The 22,299-nt window shown below is 30.1% G+C and overlaps 2 pseudogenes; both read right to left on the bottom strand.

Moving 5' to 3' along the window:
- Window positions 1-11,550: 11,550 nt before the first annotated feature.
- Window positions 11,551-12,833, bottom strand: LOC111029681 (annotated as a pseudogene).
- A 364-nt stretch (window positions 12,834-13,197) lies between these two features.
- Window positions 13,198-13,993, bottom strand: LOC111029679 (annotated as a pseudogene).
- Between the last annotated feature and the right edge of the window lie 8,306 nt (window positions 13,994-22,299).

The raw sequence follows: 22,299 nt of genomic DNA, 5'->3' as shown, positions 1-22,299 counted from the left end.
CAAATCTAACACAGTCCAGCGTTGATTTACTTGGTAGTATATATATATATATATGTATATACAGGTATAATACCTACCGGATACAGCTGCTGTCTGCTGACCATCTATAAACATAATATACATAATATATTATACACTGACGGAAAGTGGAAATTATAAATATTCACCTACTTCATACAAGTATATATACGACGTACCGAAAACGGGTGTTTAAAATATATAAGCGCATAATACCTATATGTATCTATTTTTTTTTAATTTTTTTTTTTTTAGAAATCATCGCCTCCGCCGCCCCGTGCTCAACACTACGAATACAATATTTATTTGGTCATGGTCAAAAATACATTCGGGCGTACGGTAATTTAATGAGTCGTGTCATACACCGCGCGTGATCTGCAGCCCGCAACGTGTACAACAATACACACTATCGTATATAGGTGCAATCATAATAATATTATAATATGCGTAAGTACGTTGTAAAGACACACGTGTGTCATTACGTTAATGTATATAGATGACGACAACGTGTCCGCACGAGCAAACAAAAAATTCGGGGTTTCCGCACCGGAGACAAACTATAGGTAATTATTATTTATATATTATATTATTTATATTGGTTTTTTTTCGTATAGTCTTTTCTGGCGCGACGACGCAGTTCATTCAATCTTATAATAATAAATAATTCGTAAGCGGCCCATTAATATTATTGTAATATTGTCACAACGCGCGTCATCATCTTTTTTCAGATATTTTGGCCCGAGCGGTTCACAGTCCACCGAATTCGCGGTAGCGGTATTTTGTCATGGCGAGATCCGCCAGCGGCGAAGAGGATTTTTTTCATTTTTTTAATTACGCTAAGACTACCGTTCCTATGATGCATTGTCTGAATTTTCAACAAAGAATAACGAAAAAAAAACCGGCCGCGTGAGAAATTAGACTTTTGAATAACCGTTTTTGCAGTATTTTAATTTAAAATTTTTATATTTCAGAAGATTAAATCCCACCGGATACCAGGAAGTGACTTAGATGTTAACATGGCAATTATATCATCGTTTATTATTCGATTAAACGCTTCGCTTGCATAGAACGCAGTTTAAACCGAATAATTATTTGTGTAGGTACAATTGTACAAATGTAAAATTATCATAAGGTAGGTTATTCGTTATTAGAACATTTAGAACAGGATATAATATTTTTAAGTGCTTATGCTCAAAATGTAAAACATTATAATGTTCTACAATTGACCAATTTAGATATAAAGCGGAATTTTTAGTAACAGTATAACATCTTATAATATTGGAAAGATATTTTTTATACTGCATGTTTGGATTTATATTCTTAAAAAATAAATTAATACATTTTAAAATAAGTACCTCCCAATTATGCTGTGCAGCTTTATTATACTCTATAAAATCGCTTGTTGTGTTGTTTCTAAAATAATTTAAAAAATAATACAGATAAGTAATAACTTTTATTTTTTATTAGTTTTATACCTGTTTGTTGTACATTTAAACGTATAATAATATAGCACCTACGACAATTATTATGACAGTGACGTAGGTAATACAAAAAGAAAAGTAGAATCCAAAAATAGAGCATTAGTAAGTGGTACCCAGTAGAGTTCAAAATAAACTCTCGGTTCGACAATAATATTGACAAGTTTATTAATATTGGCTGTCGACAATCGTTCACCACAGTCTACAAAAAGTTTAAATCTAGTCTATGTAATATATATGTATATTTATAAGTACTATGTATATGTATTATGTATGCTGATATACTTAAATAACTTATTATACATTTTTAGGTCAATCGATTACTATTGCTATTGTCTCGTTTAAATGATTACCTACTCTTTTTCATTAATGGACAGTCAAGTGGGCGATAATAAGGTCTACGTGCTGCTCATTGATTTAATGTTTAAATGAACCTATATTGGTCACCTCATTATTCATACCTACCTACTGTTGCCAAAACATAATATATCGATCGATCTAAATATTTTAAATATTTTTTTACTTAAGTCCATCACTTCACAAAATGTTGACTTCGTGTCATTTACCTGACCCGATATATATACCTACTTCTCTTCGGGGTACACATTTTCGGACGGTACTTACGATCCAATCGTTTCACATGGACCGAAATTTCCATGATATAAACCGTAGAGTATGATACGCCTGCAGTCATTTTTGGGTTCACTAATTGACGATTTATCCTCAGAAAATTAAAAATAAATCATTACAAAGGTTCAATTATAACACAAGACAAAGGCAGAGTATAATTTAAAAAAAAAAAGTAAAATATTGAATTGATTTAATTAAATATAGATAAGAACCTGCAAGTTGCAGGCTGAAAATGTAGAACTGTATTTATTTAAATATTTTTATCGAGAACTATGGATACAAATGTTGAAAGTGGCTAACCTCACGTTGGCAGAATTGTGACTTGTGGAAACTATGAAAATTAATTATTAATTTTTATTAAAATACTTACTTTACAAAACCAATATTGTAGAACTATACATGAACGTCTTCGTTAATATTATATAAAAAAATATGATCATCGAAACAGATCAATACTATACAGAAAAAAAAGAGTTCAATAACTCGGATAAAAAATAATAAGTTTCCACGGTTGAACAGCAGCAAATATACTAACGATTAACGAACTATCTAGAATCTAGATGTTTTGTGATCTTAGTTTGTAGAAAACAAAACATGTCTATGTGACTATTTCCATGTAAATATTGTTCTTTAATAGTATTATTTAGCCCTTAATTTTTTTTATCACGAGTTTAAGAAAGGATTTTGAAATTTAAGATTGAAATTTTTGTTTTTGAATTGTTACAATAGTTGGTTACATATTATATTATTATTATAACTATAGAAGAAATATGGCATAACAGTTTTTTACAAATATATTTATTGAAAATACAAATCTCTTTCCCAGGCAACTACGGGCGGAACAGCTCCCTTGCTACCTAGTATATTATTTTAATCCACATTACATCCACATTACAATCCACATTACAATCATAATACTGGCGTTATTAATAACAATATATTAATAGTTAATTCTGTAAGTCCATAATAAAATAAGTAGCTGATTTTTTTTTCTTTTAGATCATTTTTAGCGTTAAAGAATTACCTTAATTACATTTAAATTACCTTACATTATACGCGCAGACTTACAAATTGTATGTTATTTTTTATGTGCTGTAACGACGTACACCATTAAAATATAATTTTACGACATTTTTCCATTCAAATGTTATACTTTTGTAACTTACTTATGCATCTATATTAATTTATAAAGTATTAGAGTGACCATTGCTTGAGATTGTTTTATCAAGTGTATGATTTTTCTTCCATTTGTTGGTAAAAATGTAATTGATATATTTTGCTCAATTTTCCTCGAAACTGTAACTTTTTTCTAAACGTCTTGTATAGATATTATACGAAATCGTCTAGAATTGTTTCTTTTTATCATATTCTTTACATACCTGCTCATGATAAGCGTCGGCATGAAAATGGAAGTCGTCGCAGGTTTCTTATTGATAATTTGCACGTATAATTAAAAAAAAAAAAAAATTGTAATAAAAACAACAAACAGCAGGATATTACCGTTATAGATACATCGTGCACAATTCGTTCGATTTATTTAATTAATAGTGCGTGCCGACGTAAAACGGATAGGACTATAATAATGCTATATATATACCTGTATTAATATAATATTGAAGAGATAGGTATTTCATATAGGTAATTTTTTTTTTTAACATTCAACGATCGCGACCTATGGCGTCGTGCACGGGACTTATAAGTTTATGAGAAAAATCGTTGTACGCAAAGATATATGTGTGCGATTGCTGCGATACACCTATGCACACGTCTCCGTAAATAGGTTTAATATTATAACCGTGTAGTTGGTACTTATGGTTTTCTCTCGGATGGCATTAGAAAATTATGTTGTCCGAGCTCATATGCAGGATAAACCTGCAGTAGGTAACTGTAGTAACTTCGTGCATTATATTTAAAAAAAATATTTATTTAATATAAACAGGTGGTATATAGGTAGTAGGTATATAAATCATAAAATATGATGTTTTCCTTTTATTCGCGATTCGCATAGTACAGTAGTAACATAATAAAATCCAATTTTCTGACGGACAGCTGATACAAGATATCTGCAGTACCTATGTATAACTTATTCGGGTGACCGCGACACGGTCATTATTATATTATATTATTATATTATACGTTCGGCGTTCGTCCAATTTCTTATCACTCTTGTACATTGTCCGAATACGACGACCAGGACGACGACGTCGGCGTAGAACGTAATAATAATAATATTAAGTAGGTAATATTTTGTCGGAAGAACGATTTACGGGGCTCTGTACATTTCGACACCGTTTCGCTATAACATTTAGTATATATATATATATATAAGTAGTAAGTACGTTTATAAAGCCACAACGGGTGGTACATATCATTTTTTTTTTTTCATTCGTAGCTTAAAATATATGAAACATAAATGACGGAATGCATTAAATAATTATTATTCTTCAGATGTAGCGCACGTCGGTGAGATTAGCGGGGGATGCTTTTACCTACTATACGAAAGTATAACGAACGATATTTAATTTTGGTGACTAATCGGCTATTAAATAATAATAATTGCAAACATTCTTGACAATGGCTTACGACAAGAAAAGAACAGCTCAAATCACCTATATTTCCGGCACTAAGTACTTATATTACTTCAAGTCATTGTGTACATGATACGTCGGATAGCTTATTAATTTCTAACTGGCAACTGTATAATGAAGATCCTTATGTTGTGGTGCGTGAAAAATGAATGGTGAGCACCACCTGCCCAAGTACAAGTATAAGATGTATATCCATATAATATGAATATATGATATATATTATGTATATAATATATCTATATAAATATGTGTGATATCAGATACACGACACAACATAATATATAACAACAATACTTATAGTAGCTCTGACCCTAAATTACTCTTTCCAATGCGCTAAAAATTTCGAATTGCGTTTTTCATTCGGTGGAACAATTATTATTACTTTATAATAGGCAAACGAATACAAACGATCATATCATTCCGAAACACACGTTGTGTACTAGCATTTATGTGTGTCTCATTGTAGTTGTAACTGAAAATCGTTTTATATATAACCATTTTTTACATTACAAAATTTTCCATACACGTGTCTGTGTTTTTTATAAGTATATACAGTGGTTAAAACTTGATTTGAAATTGATTTTTAACTATAAACATACATTAAGCTTAAAAACTATGTTTAAAAGTGTATGCATCTGTACGTTACATACTTCTATTATAAAGGAGAGAATGACGAATTTCATACTAAGTTTCACCGAGATTTCATTGGTGAATTAGAACCGGTCTAATTCGCTAGGTATTAAGGAACGGTGATACACGACTGCGGACGGTTCTTATCGGGGNGCAAGTCATTGTGTACATGATACGTCGGATAGCTTATTAATTTCTAACTGGCAACTGTATAATGAAGATCCTTATGTTGTGGTGCGTGAAAAATGAATGGTGAGCACCACCTGCCCAAGTACAAGTATAAGATGTATATCCATATAATATGAATATATGATATATATTATGTATATAATATATCTATATAAATATGTGTGATATCAGATACACGACACAACATAATATATAACAACAATACTTATAGTAGCTCTGACCCTAAATTACTCTTTCCAATGCGCTAAAAATTTCGAATTGCGTTTTTCATTCGGTGGAACAATTATTATTACTTTATAATAGGCAAACGAATACAAACGATCATATCATTCCGAAACACACGTTGTGTACTAGCATTTATGTGTGTCTCATTGTAGTTGTAACTGAAAATCGTTTTATATATAACCATTTTTTACATTACAAAATTTTCCATACACGTGTCTGTGTTTTTTATAAGTATATACAGTGGTTAAAACTTGATTTGAAATTGATTTTTAACTATAAACATACATTAAGCTTAAAAACTATGTTTAAAAGTGTATGCATCTGTACGTTACATACTTCTATTATAAAGGAGAGAATGACGAATTTCATACTAAGTTTCACCGAGATTTCATTGGTGAATTAGAACCGGTCTAATTCGCTAGGTATTAAGGAAGGATCGAAAAGCTGTTTGGCAAGTTTCTAACAAACCGTATCAATGTTTTTCACCTTTTTATGTACTTACCTATAAAGCAAATTGAAATAAAACCAAAAATCGTTTAGTTTTAAAACGGTATAACAAAATATTCGTTTAACCTTTATACATACCTTCTTTAATTGAATGTACACTTAAAAATGTCATGATGATTACTGTTATTATTATTATTTTTTTTTTTTGGCAATTATGTATTGTGATATATAATTTCTATAAACATGTCATAATATGATGAAATACAGATACCGACAATTCCACACATTCTGACAAAAATTTTAAAAAAAAGTGTATTCAAAAACAACTTATAATAAATGTCACACTTATAATATGTATTCTAATAATATTAATGCGTTTTGTTGAGTGTTTATTAAATAGTTCACATTAAAAGAAATTTGTCATTAAATGCCAGTGTCAAGTTAAAAATGTTTTCGGCTGGGTAAATAGAAAAAATGCAATGTATTTAGTATAAATTCTTTAAAAAAAATCAATGGCATTACGTGGTAACTATAGGTTTATTTTTTTTTATCGATCCATATTATATTATATAATAATATATAAGTGGATCATTTTTTAATCAAACTATATTTATGGATTTGGACATTTGGTGATGGTAGTTTTTTTTCAAATATTATTGGATATTGCCCTAAAACATTGTTTACAAACCGTGAGATCGGTTAACGAAATATTATCTGTATAGATCGACGGGATACCTTATTTAGTTATGTCCTCTTGTTCAATGAAAAAAAAAAAGGTTTACATTTTTTGATAAAATAACAAATGATAATAAAAAAAAACTGAATGTCTTCTAAATAGATTTCTTGGTAGTACCAATTACCATTTATATATTTTTGGTGGAACGAAATCAAACTGACTTATTTGTTTTCAAGTCATCAGATACCATTCCAGTATCGATGAATAGTAATCTTGATTTTAAATTAATACAAATATGTTTTGAATTTAAATCTCAATATTTATACTGATATGCTGCCATTCTGGAATACTATTTTTTTGTAATTAAAATTAAAAATTGTATATTTGTATGTCTATGTAAAAATACATTCGTGGTTTTATTCTATATTTGGATTTATCATTAATAATATACAATTGTATATTAATTGAATTAAATTTTTGAACTTACAAAAGTAAGTAGGAAGGTACTAAGGCTTACCAAGAAGTGTGACGTGTAAGTATTTGTCTTATGTAAACTACTAACCCATAAATTAATTTTAAATTACATTTTTACTTTAGGTGCATATAAACATTTGTTATAATAACACTTCGTATAATACTCATTTGTTCAGTAATGGACATACATACATAATATTATACCCAAAGGGATACCAATATATCATAAAATATAAATTATAAAATACAATTTAACGAATAATATTTTGTCTTAATTCATTTTTATGAAAATTATAAAATACCAAATGGCTCCTTAATGGATTGAAATTTAAGACAAAACATGAATTCCTTCACATCAAAAAAAAGAAAATATTAGATCCTCATAGACATGATTAAACTTCATAAACATTAAATTCATATAAAATAATAGATTGACTTGTTCTTAATAATATGTTTGCCCAATTGATAATTATACTCCTCAGTGAATATTCAATATTGATTATAGCATAATATCAAATAAATCAGCATTAGTTAGTACAGGTTTTCAGACTGAAAGTATTTAATATTAATATTTGACCAGTTGAATTATTTATAATAAGGAAAAAAATAGCTGTTATAACTACATAGATAACCAAATCGGTACGCAGAATAGAAAATATAACAATTTCTTTATTATTGATTTTTCTGTGAGCGTGTAGCTTAGTGTTGAAAGATGGTATAGGTATAAAACACAAATCAATACTGATTATTTAAAAAAAAATGTAGACTAAAAAATGACAAGGAATATTATAGTAAGTTTATATTGAAACATCACAAACATCGGGTATAGAAATATTTGTTATCTTAACCGTAACCGTAACTCGTATAATGCGCATGCAGAGTGGTATCTACACAGCAACATAATAGTTGTTGTCGGTATTATTATTATAATCCTCTTCCTCGTCGGCTATAATAGGTCTCCATTATTATCGTGTTGTTTGGCCGATTGAAACGTAAGTCGCGATCGATATTCAGGTATCGTTCTCTTAACGGTCGAGCAGACAGCAAACATAAGATAATATCATAAATTCAAAACCATACGACTCGTACATATACCGTAGATACCTATACCTATACACACATACCACTACACTCGAGATCGACGACTTCTAAGCCGTTACCACTGGGTTCAATGCCTACGATATATGTGCCAGCCAGCCAGCCCCATCGTGAAACGGTCGCTACCACGGTCGCATTTTCGCTGAAAACATGACAATATCAATCCGGTCGATTGCCAGGTGCACACACGTTCGGGCAATAATTATCATTATCAAGGAAAACGCCGGAGAAACGGAGAGAAGGATAATAAACATAATTGTCATTATTATTTTTCATTCGTGTGCGGATGCAGCGGCGCAGAGACGGGACCATAATATACTATATTATAGACATGGACGTGCAGCCTTGAAGGCTCTATTTATATATGCATTATTATTATTATTATTATTATGCGTCCGACGATCTAGGTCCTCTGTGCGATTAGGTTTCGCGTGTGGGTCAGCACACGCCGGACAATAATGCGTCTGTCTAGAAATAAATGGTACGTAAAAAAAAAAAATGATAAATAAACGAATGAAAAACAAATTTCTCTCCTTAAACGGATCCGCTCATACTACGGTATACGTGTGTAATGTATATACACGTGTACATAAACGCCTATATATATATATAAAGCGTCGTATTGTATACGTATTGCTATGCGCGTTATCGTATAGCGATAATTTCGTTCGCCTATTATTGTCATTATTATTACCATTACACTCACGCCGTATACGTTAAATATATACATATATTATATATATATATATATATACGCATAATATAATATAATGATATTATGTATATAAATCAGACGAATATATATACGCAATGAAACCGTGGCAGCTGTGGCCTATATTATTAATAATAATATATAGTATTATAGTGCTTACGACGAGCGAGAATAATAACGATCAATGCAATCCGCCGTCCGATCGCGAATGGTGGTTTTCAATAAGAGCGAAATCGGTTTTTTTATCGTATATTATTATTATTATAGGTATACAAGTATGTACTCGAGTGTTTCTACGATTATTGACCACTGATGTAGTGGTTACCGCGGTACCCTTACAATATATACCCAGGTATGTAATACAGCTACTGTGCGGCGCCGCTGCAGATGGCGAACCGCGATATCGTAATCGTACGATGATCATCATGTCGCGGATGTAAAGAGCAGATCGGTAAAATACGTGCACCAGATATTATTGTGTCGGACACTCTCGCCGGTGGTGCAATGGTGCATATGAAATGTGCAGTAATATTTACAATATCAAAAGGTATGATATTATTTTTAATTATAATTATGCGTTTTACGCGTTTGATTGCAACATAGGTACAACATTATGACGTGATAAATCATCGCGTTCGAAATGCGGTTCTGTCGACGTTTTGTTCGCTATAGTTGTTATACCTTATTGGCCTTTGCATGGTAAGCTAAGTCGATACGATTGAGAAAGATGATATTTTGCACATATACTATAGGTACCACGTGTACATACAGTGTTCGAATTGGGAAAAAAATATAAGGAGGTTCCAAAAGTATACACAAAAATTGCATACCCGAATATTTAAATTTTGTGCTTGGGACACTTACTTATAATTAGAGGGGTTATTCTGTTCCCCTTCAATTCAAGCACGCGTACACATAAGGCCCGACATAGCCACTTCACGTCAAATCGAAATGGTAAGTCTGTTAGTCGCACTAATATCATACTACTATACTAGATGTTGGTAAACTATAATTGCACAAAACGGCGAATATGGTAGGCAACTACATTTACGTTAACGTGTAAGTACACCACGAATGGACAAATAATGCATTTTACTTATTTCATTTTTTATGCATATTATTATGTTTATCTGATTTAAATATTTGGCTTTCATATTTCGAAATAGAATAACAGACGAGTTATTTAATGAGATTTATCATAATACTTTGAAAATTTGGAATTAGCCAATTTGTAAATCTGATTTTTAGAAAACTTTTGACTGTAATAATATGTATCCAAGTCAAATGATTTATTTTTAAATGTATATATTTTTTTAAAGAAGATTCATTAATTCGAAAAGTCATGGTTCAAAAAAAAAATATTATTTTAACAAGTACCAATTTAAAACTTTTAAAACTTTTGTATTTTCTGTAATATAGAGGTTAAAATGGGAATAATTATATTTGTACAATGTACATGTTTCTGTTCTTTTGAAATAATGAAGAATAATTGAATCATACATTTTCTCTCAATTGTTAAAACAAATTACAAATTACAAAAATAAAATGAAAATGAAAAAACCAGAAAAGGTGCAAAAAATTAGTTATATATTATATTCGTACATTATAGAAACACAATTTAAACTTAGAAAACATAATCTATGATATTAAAAACAAGATGCAAAAGTCAAAACAACAAGATTCCAGGTCCTATTAAGCCCTATTGATTTACTTAAGTCATAACTAAGGTATAAGTCGAAATTAGATAAAAAGTCACTCCATGGACATAACTCTAACCCAACCTTTTTTTTTTTTTTTTTCATGTTTGAACCGACGGCGCCGCGGGAAGTGCTTTCGCATTACTGCCGCGAAACTCTAACCCAACCTAACCTAACCTAACCTAACTCCTAATGCATTAGGTACCTAAACCTATGCACGTGCCTACTTCACCTATAAGTCTATAAATAAGTAAATCACACTACTCATGACTATAAATGTGGAAAAATTCAAGGAAATGACAATATGTCGTATATGCCTATACAAAGAGAAAAAAAATACACCAAAATGAATTCAAATCGAACCAGATCGTCTGAATTGGACGGCTCCAACTCATTATTTTCACCACGTATTTTCTACATATCTTTATCAATGTCATTTGTCATGCAATTAATTAGAAGTGGTTCTTCAAGATTTTGGTTATCCTTAAAAAAAAAAAATATTATAATCGTTGTATATTTTATAAACGTAAATGTTATTATTATTTTATTTTTATTAGGAAAAACTAACTTTGCCGTCTGGAAAGTTAGTCCTTACTTCTGGAGAAAGTAACGAATGTGACAAATGAATCGGAGGCGTCCATTTTAAACGATCCAGTTCGATGTGAATTCGTTTTAATGTAATTTTTGATTATTTTTTTTGAGCATCTATGACATTCCAGTCGATACATATTGTGAATTCCTTAAATATTTCAGCAACTATGTTTAGGGATTCCAGTGTATTGGTAACGTCGATTCCCATTAAACCTTAATTTAAGTCGTTACTATTGTAATAATTTATTATCTCACGAAATACAGATTAAAAAGTTTTAAATTAAATGTTTTTAAATTACCAGTTTCACTGCTAATATCGGCAATACATATATTCTGACTGTCCCTGTGTTTGTCTAAGTATTCAAGTATAATATTTTTCCTGCATGCATAATACGAGGATAATCGTATGCCCAAGCCAAAAAAGGGGTTTTCAGGTGTTCCGGGCTGTCTTTCAACTTTGGATAGGAGGTAACCTGAAGAGATAAATTACAAGTGATATTCACTACAACGACTACCTATATCCATATTACAGTTTTCACTTACTGAATTCTATGAGGATTTGTCCGTAACCTTTCTTTTGATAATGCGGCATTGTTACGATACAGGCCACACTATGATCTTCCTCATTTCGTTTTTATTTTTGAAAATGAACCAACCAAATGACAGCCCTTAATATTTTTAATGAAATATTATTATAATAGAAGACATTTATAAGTTTATAACAAATAAAATTTAAAATATATTTAAATATAGGTAGTTCCACTTACAAAGTCGTCATTTTTTGTCAAAATGTAAAATAGACATAGTCCAACACCATAGTCTAGTTTTAATATCTAAAAACAATTTTTCTATCCTACATAATGTTTGGGAATACGTTATTTCTATGTTTCCATCAACCTGTGGGAAAATAGTAATAAACAATTGTATAGTTTAGGTACTTTTTATGAATTTTAAAAAAAAATTAATTTACTTCAAAAACTCTCAAGCTCCCAATTCGGTAAATTTCAGTTCCTGGTGGATGTATCGAGTAACATTGCCACATATGTTTTACCAGAACCGATTAACACAGAGTGTATTTTTAACAGTATTTACAAAATATTAATTTTGGAGCACTTTGCTCCTGTGGAAATGGACACTAAAACCATAATGCATCCACAAATCCTATTACAGCCAATTAGATCTTTCTGGAGCTTTGATTGTACTCTATAATGTCAAATGTCAATTAGAAATTAGAAATAAAACACATTATATTTAAATAAAAAAATTAATTATTATTATGTACATTCTTTGCGGGTGTTCTTCACCGCTTATAGATTTCTATATCCTCGTGCACAACGCCAGATGGCAAGATTGATACTGGGTGGTTCGTATTTTCCCGAACTGAAAATTGTGTTTAATATTTATTACTAAGACTAGTTAGTTAGCCAAAAAAATTAAACGCAACATACATATACACCAAAATATAAATTGTTAAATAATTGAACAGAACACATATTGTCCATACTGTTTTAAAAATATAGTATACTTCATAAATCTTGCTTAATATGGGCTCGTTTTCCTGTAATTTGATGAGTAATTTCGAGAATTATACGATTTTTCGGCTGGTCCTATTAAGATTGTTTTAAACGGAGTTAATTTTATTAAGTAATAAAATAGGACATAAAAACTTTAACTAGTTATCTATAATTTTTGCTCTCCTCCTACATAACTCTATGTCGTGTAGGATAGCACCAATATTAATATTTCATTCCACGACATTATATCATACTTTTGGGTTTTGAGACTAGACTCTTGCCCACCCTTGGGCTCGTCAAACGGTCATGCCTCGCTTGAAACGGCGGTGTCGTGGTGTCGTCTACGCAAAATGAAAATCGCCATGCCGATTTCGGTCCATTTGCAGCTGCAGGAGGAGATTGTAGACATTGCGAATGAAAGCTTCGATCGGACGTATTGCAGTTCAACAAATACGTCATCTATATACGTGGGAAACAAAATATTTAACACGACAATTTTTATTTTTATTTGAATTGCTTATGCTTACAGTGCTTACACGCTCAGTCACTGAACACCGTGGTATAGCCGAACACTTTCCATAGTCCTGGAAAAGCCGATATATGCTGACTAGCAAATTTGCCAAAGGACCGCGATTGATCGCCAAACAAGAAGGATGAAACGAAACGCCACAATCGCCTGCGCATCGTTGTGGCGGCTCCACCTTGCGGTATTTGTTTCTAGCCGACAGACTCAATCAATCGGCGCAGATATTTCTGGAAACCTGCGGAATGAAAATTGCAATTCATGTTTTATCAATACCGGAGGAAATATAGGTAGGTGATATTATTTATTGACATTTATTTACTTTGTTCAGTTTCTCGTCACTGCACACATTATTGTCTGCGAGCGAACCAACATAAATGACAATATAATATAACTAATAGGTGGTAACCTTTTTCCATAGACTCAATCACTGACTGAAAGCGGGGTCGTTTCGATTTCAGTTGAATCCACTTCGACCAACCATGGGAATCCTCTGAATCCATGGTTATCGATGAATATGGGTGGGCACGATCCCTGACAGTGGGTAGCAGTTGGAGACCGTTCGGCGGAAAGCCGGCTGGTACGTCGTTGGACAGGTAGTATACTCAAAACTATGGTTGAGTGTTGAAAATAAACTTATAAAGTTTTCAACAAAAATAAAGGACGAACAGATGTTATTGTTTACGATCTCTACTATATGACACCGTTTAATGTTCGCTAATATTCGACTAAAGTCGACTAGTTTTTGTTTGATTATAAACAACACGATTGTTTATTACTATTATAACAATAATATACTTTAATGGGGCCAGTGTATTATTTTTATACACACGTATGCTGGCATTCGAGATAATTTCTAAAGATGAAATTATTGAATTGTAAAAAGATATTGTACTGTTTATAATCAAGTTATAACTGATGCCTATGTTGTATTTACAGTTTATATAATAACACTAATCACTAAATACATAACAATTATATACCCTTTAATGCCCTCATTTAAGAGAACATTATAATGATTATATTTATTAGTAATTAACGATAATGTTATAAAAGCAAGTCGCATTATCATAATATAATAGTAATAATATATATTTGGATTTAAATAAATTAGAAATAATTTTATTAAATTTGCTAAAAAAATTAAGTAAATATTTTAATTTCCATGGTAGTGCCCAACTTCTCAGTGTCTATATATAGACTACAGTTAGCACTAAATAGTAGATCAAAGAGGATTGTCAAATACTCAAAAATTATCATTCCTTCATACTTGAATCGAAAACAAAAAAAGGATTTTTAAGAAAATCAAATTAATTGATTATGAGCGTTTGAAGTTCAAATTGTTTCAACAACAGATGTCGACTCGCAAATATAAGTATACCTAAAGTATATAATTACAAAGCATTTTTGTTGTATCAATATATCTGTAACAACTTCAATGCTCTAAAATGTAGATCTCAGAATATTACTGAAAGTATAGGAAATTAGGAAATTATATATTTTAAAATTATTTAGTTGTAAGCAATTTTAAACAGCATTTTTATTCAAGTATTATAACATAAAACTAACCCACAGTTATAAATTTATAATCATTAAACAAAAAAAGGTCGACAAGTGGGTACCGCTCTACTGTACTGTAGTTTTCGAGTATGTCATTGTAATGGATGTATTAACGAGAAACGATTCTGAGCGGAAACTTTGTGTCACATTACTGTATTAGTATCTGGATACTTGTACTAATAATTAAATTTGACAGTTTAAAAAAATTTTTATATAGAAATCGAAAATATCTCAAGGCTATAAATAGCATAATTTTCTCGTTAAATTTTTTTTTGCCTAAGGTAGAAAAACTCGTGAGGGATCTTCTATTAAAATTTATAATGTTTACTATAAAAATCTTTTTTTTTTTATGAATTTCTGAATGAAAAATAATTTGAAAATTTTAGGGTTTTTGATGAATTTCATCAAAATTTGAACTTAAAATACATATACATATAAACTTACCTAAGTATCATTAATATTTTTGATCTGCTATTAAAGCAACTTACGAGGAACGTTGCATTAAATTTTCTCGGAAATGTTACCATAAATGGAAAATGCTAATATAAAACTTAATTTATAACTCTCTATCTTCGCCACAAGCTTAGCTTAAAGAAGATAGATAATTCAAATGTACAAAAAAAAAAACCTATTTGGTGGAAATCTCAAGTGTCTATGGTTATTAGTTTTTGAATGACACAAAAAAAGAATTTAAACTTGGTTTTTCCCGACGCTTTCAAAAACTTAGGAATTTTTTCTGAAGCACCAACTAGATTCATTTTTCTATCAGAACTCAGAAGAGATGTTGATGTCGAAAAGTGGAGCAATTTTACCACGCCAAATGTTGATGATGACAAATGGAAAAAAAAAATTAAAACACGTATCATTGTAAAAACAATACATTCATCGCTACGCTCAGAGTCTAAACGATAATACTGTGTTGTGTAATGAACAAATAGTTGGGCGATAAACTGATTTAGTTTTCATTATCCTATTGCTTTAATGATTTATTTACACCTGCAGGTTGAAAATATGAAATTATAATATGTTTATAAATATACGTCATGCGTATTTATACAACGGTAATGTATAATATGGATTATGGATATGAAATACGTCTATTTCATAAACATATTATATAGATGTCTGATAACAATAAAATTGCCAGTCCATGGTTTTACATCGCGGTTCTTCTTATGTACGAATAATACTTCTATTATATAAAATTATGTTTATACGTTTTATCTTAAAATTCATAAGCTATACAAGTATTTTATTTAGGTGCCTAAAACGTGCGGACTGCACGTACACTTTCTCCCTCCTAAATACCGCCCCGTGGCTTTCTACCGACGGATATGATGTTGTCTGGAGCAGCTCAGTGACGATCGGCATTGAATAGACTTGAACTTAGTCCAAATCTATATGTAATATAGGTAACGACCAAAGAATTGAAGACTGTCCAAACAATTTCAACTTCAGTTAAAATAGAAAGAATTGACGTGAAATCTACGATGTCATATTATAATGAAATATTCATTATGGTAGTGTAGTCGTACTCGAATAGAGGTAATTATTTTAAATCCGGGCTATGGGGTTAATAGCGCGAATTATTGGCAAGAGGACAGGAGGTTAGGAGGAGATTATATTATATACGTTTACCTCATAGACCCGCGAGTCCAATCTGCTACCAGTCCGACACTACAACTTTCGTACTATTGGGAATAGTTCGAAAATTAATTTTCTTGTACACATATACCTAACTGTAATCATATTAGAACTATATTTATTATTTCATATTATTACACAGGTGGTTTTAGACTTTGTGGAATTGAATGATAACACATATTATTATATCCAACTGAAAAATAACAAAAAAACAATAATTATTATTTTAGTATATTTGTATATAAGATTGGTGATTATATCATAGTTTAATGTATAATGAGTTTAATTCTATTATATTTTACAAGTTCACTCTCTAGACGATCGACGTGGTGTCGAGGTTATAATAGGTACATTAATATTTATTACAATTATCATAAAAATATTTTCAACAGCAACAAAATAATTCATAATATATTTAAACGATTTATAGTGGTCTGAATACAAAAAAAAATGTGCTAAAACTGCTGTTAAATTATTAAAATTGTATTATGTTTACTAATGTTAAGAATTGGCAACTTTTGACTCTGCGTGTACGTCATTAAAGCCCACGCTTTGTAATTATTTATATAATTAAAACTTCGTCTTTTTAGAAGTGGCAATAATTGAGATGTATTATATAAATATAAATTTTTATTATCTACTGGTTTTGGCTTACGCGGCTCATAAATGATAAGACATAATAATATTAATTAATTGAACAATCATCAGTATTTTATCGGTAAAAATTAAAACTAATCAATAGCATGCAGAAGTACGTCGGTTTAATAAATCATATACATCGGTTCATAATATTTTATGTAGGGCATAAGCTACTGGTTATTTGAACTCTAAGATTATTTTTGATAAAAAGTCAAACATTAAATTATTTTATCCAACATAACACAATATTAGTTTCTAGATCATATTATTTGTTATCGATTGACAGAATAATAGTTGATGTTGTTTCATCAATTTTTAAGACATTTTAAATATCTATTATAAATTAGAAACTGTCTACCTATAAAATACATTAATTGTATCTGATTACAACTTTTATTATGGCTGTATGACATAAGCGCCAAAGGTACAAAAATGACCTATCATTTGCGCCAAAATTAATATTTTATATAAGTATTAAGTAGGTAGTTATTTAAAAATGTCTATATCTTATAAAAATTATATTATATTAATATTATTATGTTTATAGTAAATTATAATATAGGTAGGTACATGCACATCAATTTTAATACATTTAATAAATTGGTTGATTTTTTAATCCCACTTTTTGACATATTCTATACGATTTATTTCACCATCCAGGTATTTCTTCCATTGCATTTTTATTTAATTTCTGGCGCTTTTGTACGATACGACTTTTTTTTTCTTATCTTATTTTGGCGCTTATGTCTTCCACCGTTTATTATATAGGGGGATTTTTTGAGCTTACTCACCTCCTTTTTCCTTTTAATAGTACAATTTATTATTTGAATTATAATTTTTAGAGTTTGCAAGTTTACCTAAATACCATATTTTCAAATTCTTGATATTTTGTGTACTACTTAAAGAAGTGTCTTGTGTCGATACAAACTTCTATTTTTCAAACGAGAACCTCTATTTTTTTACTTCAAATTATTTAGCAGATGATTATTTTGCTTGAACATTTTGATGTATCTAAAGTAAAATTTGAATGAGTAGTTTCTGAGTTCCCTAACTACCAACCTCATTTCTATAGAAAAATTATATTTAGTATACAAAGTTATGTAATTAAAAAACTACACTTTCCAATTTTGATTTTGACACATCAAAATTATTCTCCAATAGAATATCAGCTGAATAATTAAAAATGATGAAATTGGGCCATTATTTGAAAAACAGAAGTTTGCATCATCACAGGATCATCTTTAAGTGGTACAAACAATCTCGAGTTTAAGTATTTCAAATCTCCTAAGTCAGAGTTTGAATGTATTTTGGATTATTTAAGGGTGCCTACAAATATGTCGATCATGCAATCACCCTGTATACTAGGTGTATAGTGTATATACTCATGTACCTATATGTGTTGAAGTAGATACTTATAAAAATTGTATTTACAAATGAAACAGATTTCAAATGAGTAATAATTAATAAATGATAGTTGATACACGCCATGTACACACATCACACCTGACACATTTTAAATAGGTGTGCGTATATCATTGCACTTAGTTTACTTAGGGCGGGACTGGATAATTACTTGTCAATGAAAACGAAAAACAGAAAGAGATGGAAAACAAAAATTTGATCATCCAACATTTTTTTCGTGGAAAATAAAATCGTGTACGCAAAGTCATGTTGAAATTGGAAAATATATTTTATAGTCGGTCTCCGACCTAGGTACGCCAATATATCTATCTACGCCTTATTTCCATTTTTTTATTTATGGTAATAACACTTATTATATTATTATAGTTTTTGAAAAAAATATGTTGTCTTGGTTTTTTTGAGAAACCGGAAAAAGTGCATTCTATTATCGGCGTTTGACAAGATACATTTTTTTAGGAGATTACTATAGCTTTATTTATTTGATATTTGTTTTTTTTTTGAAAGCGAAACGGTTAGGTTAGATTACGCGTAAAACTGTGTACCATAGATTGCGTCGAGGGCAAACAACTAGGTATAGAGTATTTGAACTCAAACGATTATGATTCATATTTTATGAACAATCTCGTTTTTTTTACTCCATCAACAACTTAAAATGTTATCATTGAGTATACAACGTAAAAAACTCAAATAAGCATTTTTACCTACAAACTATAAAGTGTAAACAATAATAATAATAATAACGAAACAGTGAAAACCCTGAGAAATAGCATAGGTATCTATAATTTTAAAAAAAAGTTCTACTCACAAAAAATACTAATAATAGGTATATACACTCGTAAATATATAGTTGAACCTCAATTATTAAAGTATACAATGTCTTGGCACATTTGGCATAGTTTTTACTGAAACATTACTATACACTATTTGCTATTATTATTTATGCTATATTTAGATTTTTCTAAGAATCATAAGCAGATACTTAAGATCTAGTGTTATGCATTGTAATTTAGAATATATAATATTAAACCTTAACTACGAGTCATTGGAGATTTGGGGAAACTGGGAAAGTGTCTCAGATTATATTTTGTTTTAGAATTTGATACAACAAAATATGAAAATCAATATAGTCAAAATCTTCATAAAACTCCCATTTTTCGTATATTTTTATTTTTTCCTAATTATTAAAAAAATTACATGGGTAATTTTATCTTTTGACTCCCCCAAGTTAAATTTCCCGGTAAAAATTTTAAATTTAAAGTTTGATGCATGTTCAATGCTCTGCAAAAGGTAATGACTGTCACAAAAATCATAAAAGTCACACATAAATTTCGTTTTGAAAATCAATACGTTCATCACAGAATGTAAAGCATTGATTTATTCGAAAATCAAATCTCGTATATAATATCTAACCAACCATTTTAGTTGTTACGGAAACCAAAACATTTTCGGGAGTAATTATGAATGTTAGGGACGCAGTCTAAAATCCTGCTATACTATCACAGACTCACAGTTTTCTAAAACACCGATAAATCCACGTGTACCCAATATAATATCAGATCCATAAATCCATTTTTACGGCATTTCAAGCTTATTTTATTTTCGAATAACATTATGAATTGATTAAAATATAGGTCTGTATTCGTTAAACTAATTTTATGCGCAGACAATGAGACCTTCGGCGAGCACCTATCTATTCGCTGGTATAATCGTTGTTACTTAAAATTCGTCATTATAATTAATTGTGATAATATTAATGACTAACAGACTGTGTTTTATAATAGTGTGCACTTGTCTACCGTAAGAAATGTGAACATTGGTCTATTACTCTTGTGTTTGACGTCTTATTTTTTAAATATTATTTTTATCGTGTTACATATTAGTGTGTGTGTGTATTCGCACAGTGCCCAATGGACGTTATCAAAATAATATTGTAATTACGGTTTTTGTTACAATTCTGTGATAACATTATAAGATGCCATTTATATGATTAATGAGTAAGTTGTGTCCATCTGAAACCCACTCGACTCAATGACGGTCACATCGATGTACTTTTGCTGATCGACAATATCCAGTAACGATTGTATTGTTGTACTATTATTGTTAACAATGACTCTGATGAAGATTATCACTGTAAACTTACTGACAATCGATTAATAGTACATTCGTTCAGATTCTTCTTAGTTATCAAATCTATTTAAAAATAGTGTCATATCTGCAGTTGATTTCTGTTCAGTCGTTGCTCATTATATTATCTATATATATATTATCAGTTTTTGTTATCATGGTCGTCGTACCTCCTAATGTAAGGTAAGAAATTTTCTTTTTACAATATATTCGTATTTTCTTAGTTTTATACACACTTTTGTAATGTTCAATAATATGTATGTCGTTGAACTTGCACAAACAACGGCATAATGTAATAATTAGCAATCAATACAATCTAAGATAACAAATTACTATCAAAAAGTAGGTACATTAAAAATTGTATTGATATTAGTTTTATATTTTAGTATAGGTTACTTTATGATCAGGTTAAAAAAAAATAATTTTCTTTGATGAATTTAATTCAAGTATTCAGATGCACAATTTACATAATATAAGAAACAACGAGTTATAAAATTGGTAGGTATATAGAATAAAAAATGCATGAAAAAAAATTAGCAGTAATTTATTATAATATGATTTGTGAATTTGTTTAAAATGTTTAAACTTTAAATGATTGTTATTCTAAAAAGAGTTAATTTGAATAACAGCAGCTATCAGCTAGTATCGGTCTGGACATGGCCACGAACTTGGGCACCTCCTCGTTTTTTTAGGGTCTCGTAAATTTTTTATTTACTTATTGGTTTGTTATTCCTGGTGTATATGGAGAGTAGGGACTCCGTAAATGTAAGATATTAATGGAAATATTAAAAAGCATACGTAATTATTAGGTGAAATTTTTCTTTACAGGACCGTTGTCGGTCCCGAGAAGTTTTTGAAGTCTTTGTGTTTCATTATGAGACCCCTTCAAAAACTGATCCATGGATCTTTGGTGCGCCAAGCGAACACTGGCAGCTATTGTGTTTTCCAATAATAGTAATAATAATAGTACCTATATCAGGAAAGTATAAAACAGATATGAATTTTTGTTTCTAATAACTTGAACTCTGCAGTGAGTTTCAATGCATTATTTATAATATCATATATACTGGGTAGATACTAGATACCACTTACCACCTATATCATAGACACCTTGAATCAATCACTGATAGCGTATCTACCTGCTACCGCACGTATTAATAAACAGACGTACGTTGCGCCGGCCCGGCCCATTTCAAAATTTTGGAAAATTTTTTCACCAATATTTAGCATGCAATTAGCATGAATTTGCACGACTAAAATTAGAATTTGCATGATATTGGTTTAACGGTTAAATCCAAATTTTGATGAGCCGGGCTGGCGCAACGTTGCGCTAGCCCGGCACAAAAGAAAAAATATAGATATGGAATATATAAATATACCAATATTTAGCACGCCATTCGCATGAATTCGCACGACTGTC

This window comes from Myzus persicae, unplaced genomic scaffold (assembly GCF_001856785.1).
Source record: "Myzus persicae strain clone G006 unplaced genomic scaffold, MPER_G0061.0, whole genome shotgun sequence".
Classification (NCBI taxonomy): domain Eukaryota; kingdom Metazoa; phylum Arthropoda; class Insecta; order Hemiptera; family Aphididae; genus Myzus; species Myzus persicae.
The sequence above is the reverse complement of the archived record's forward strand: the minus strand, read 5'-3'. Positions and strand labels throughout refer to the sequence as shown.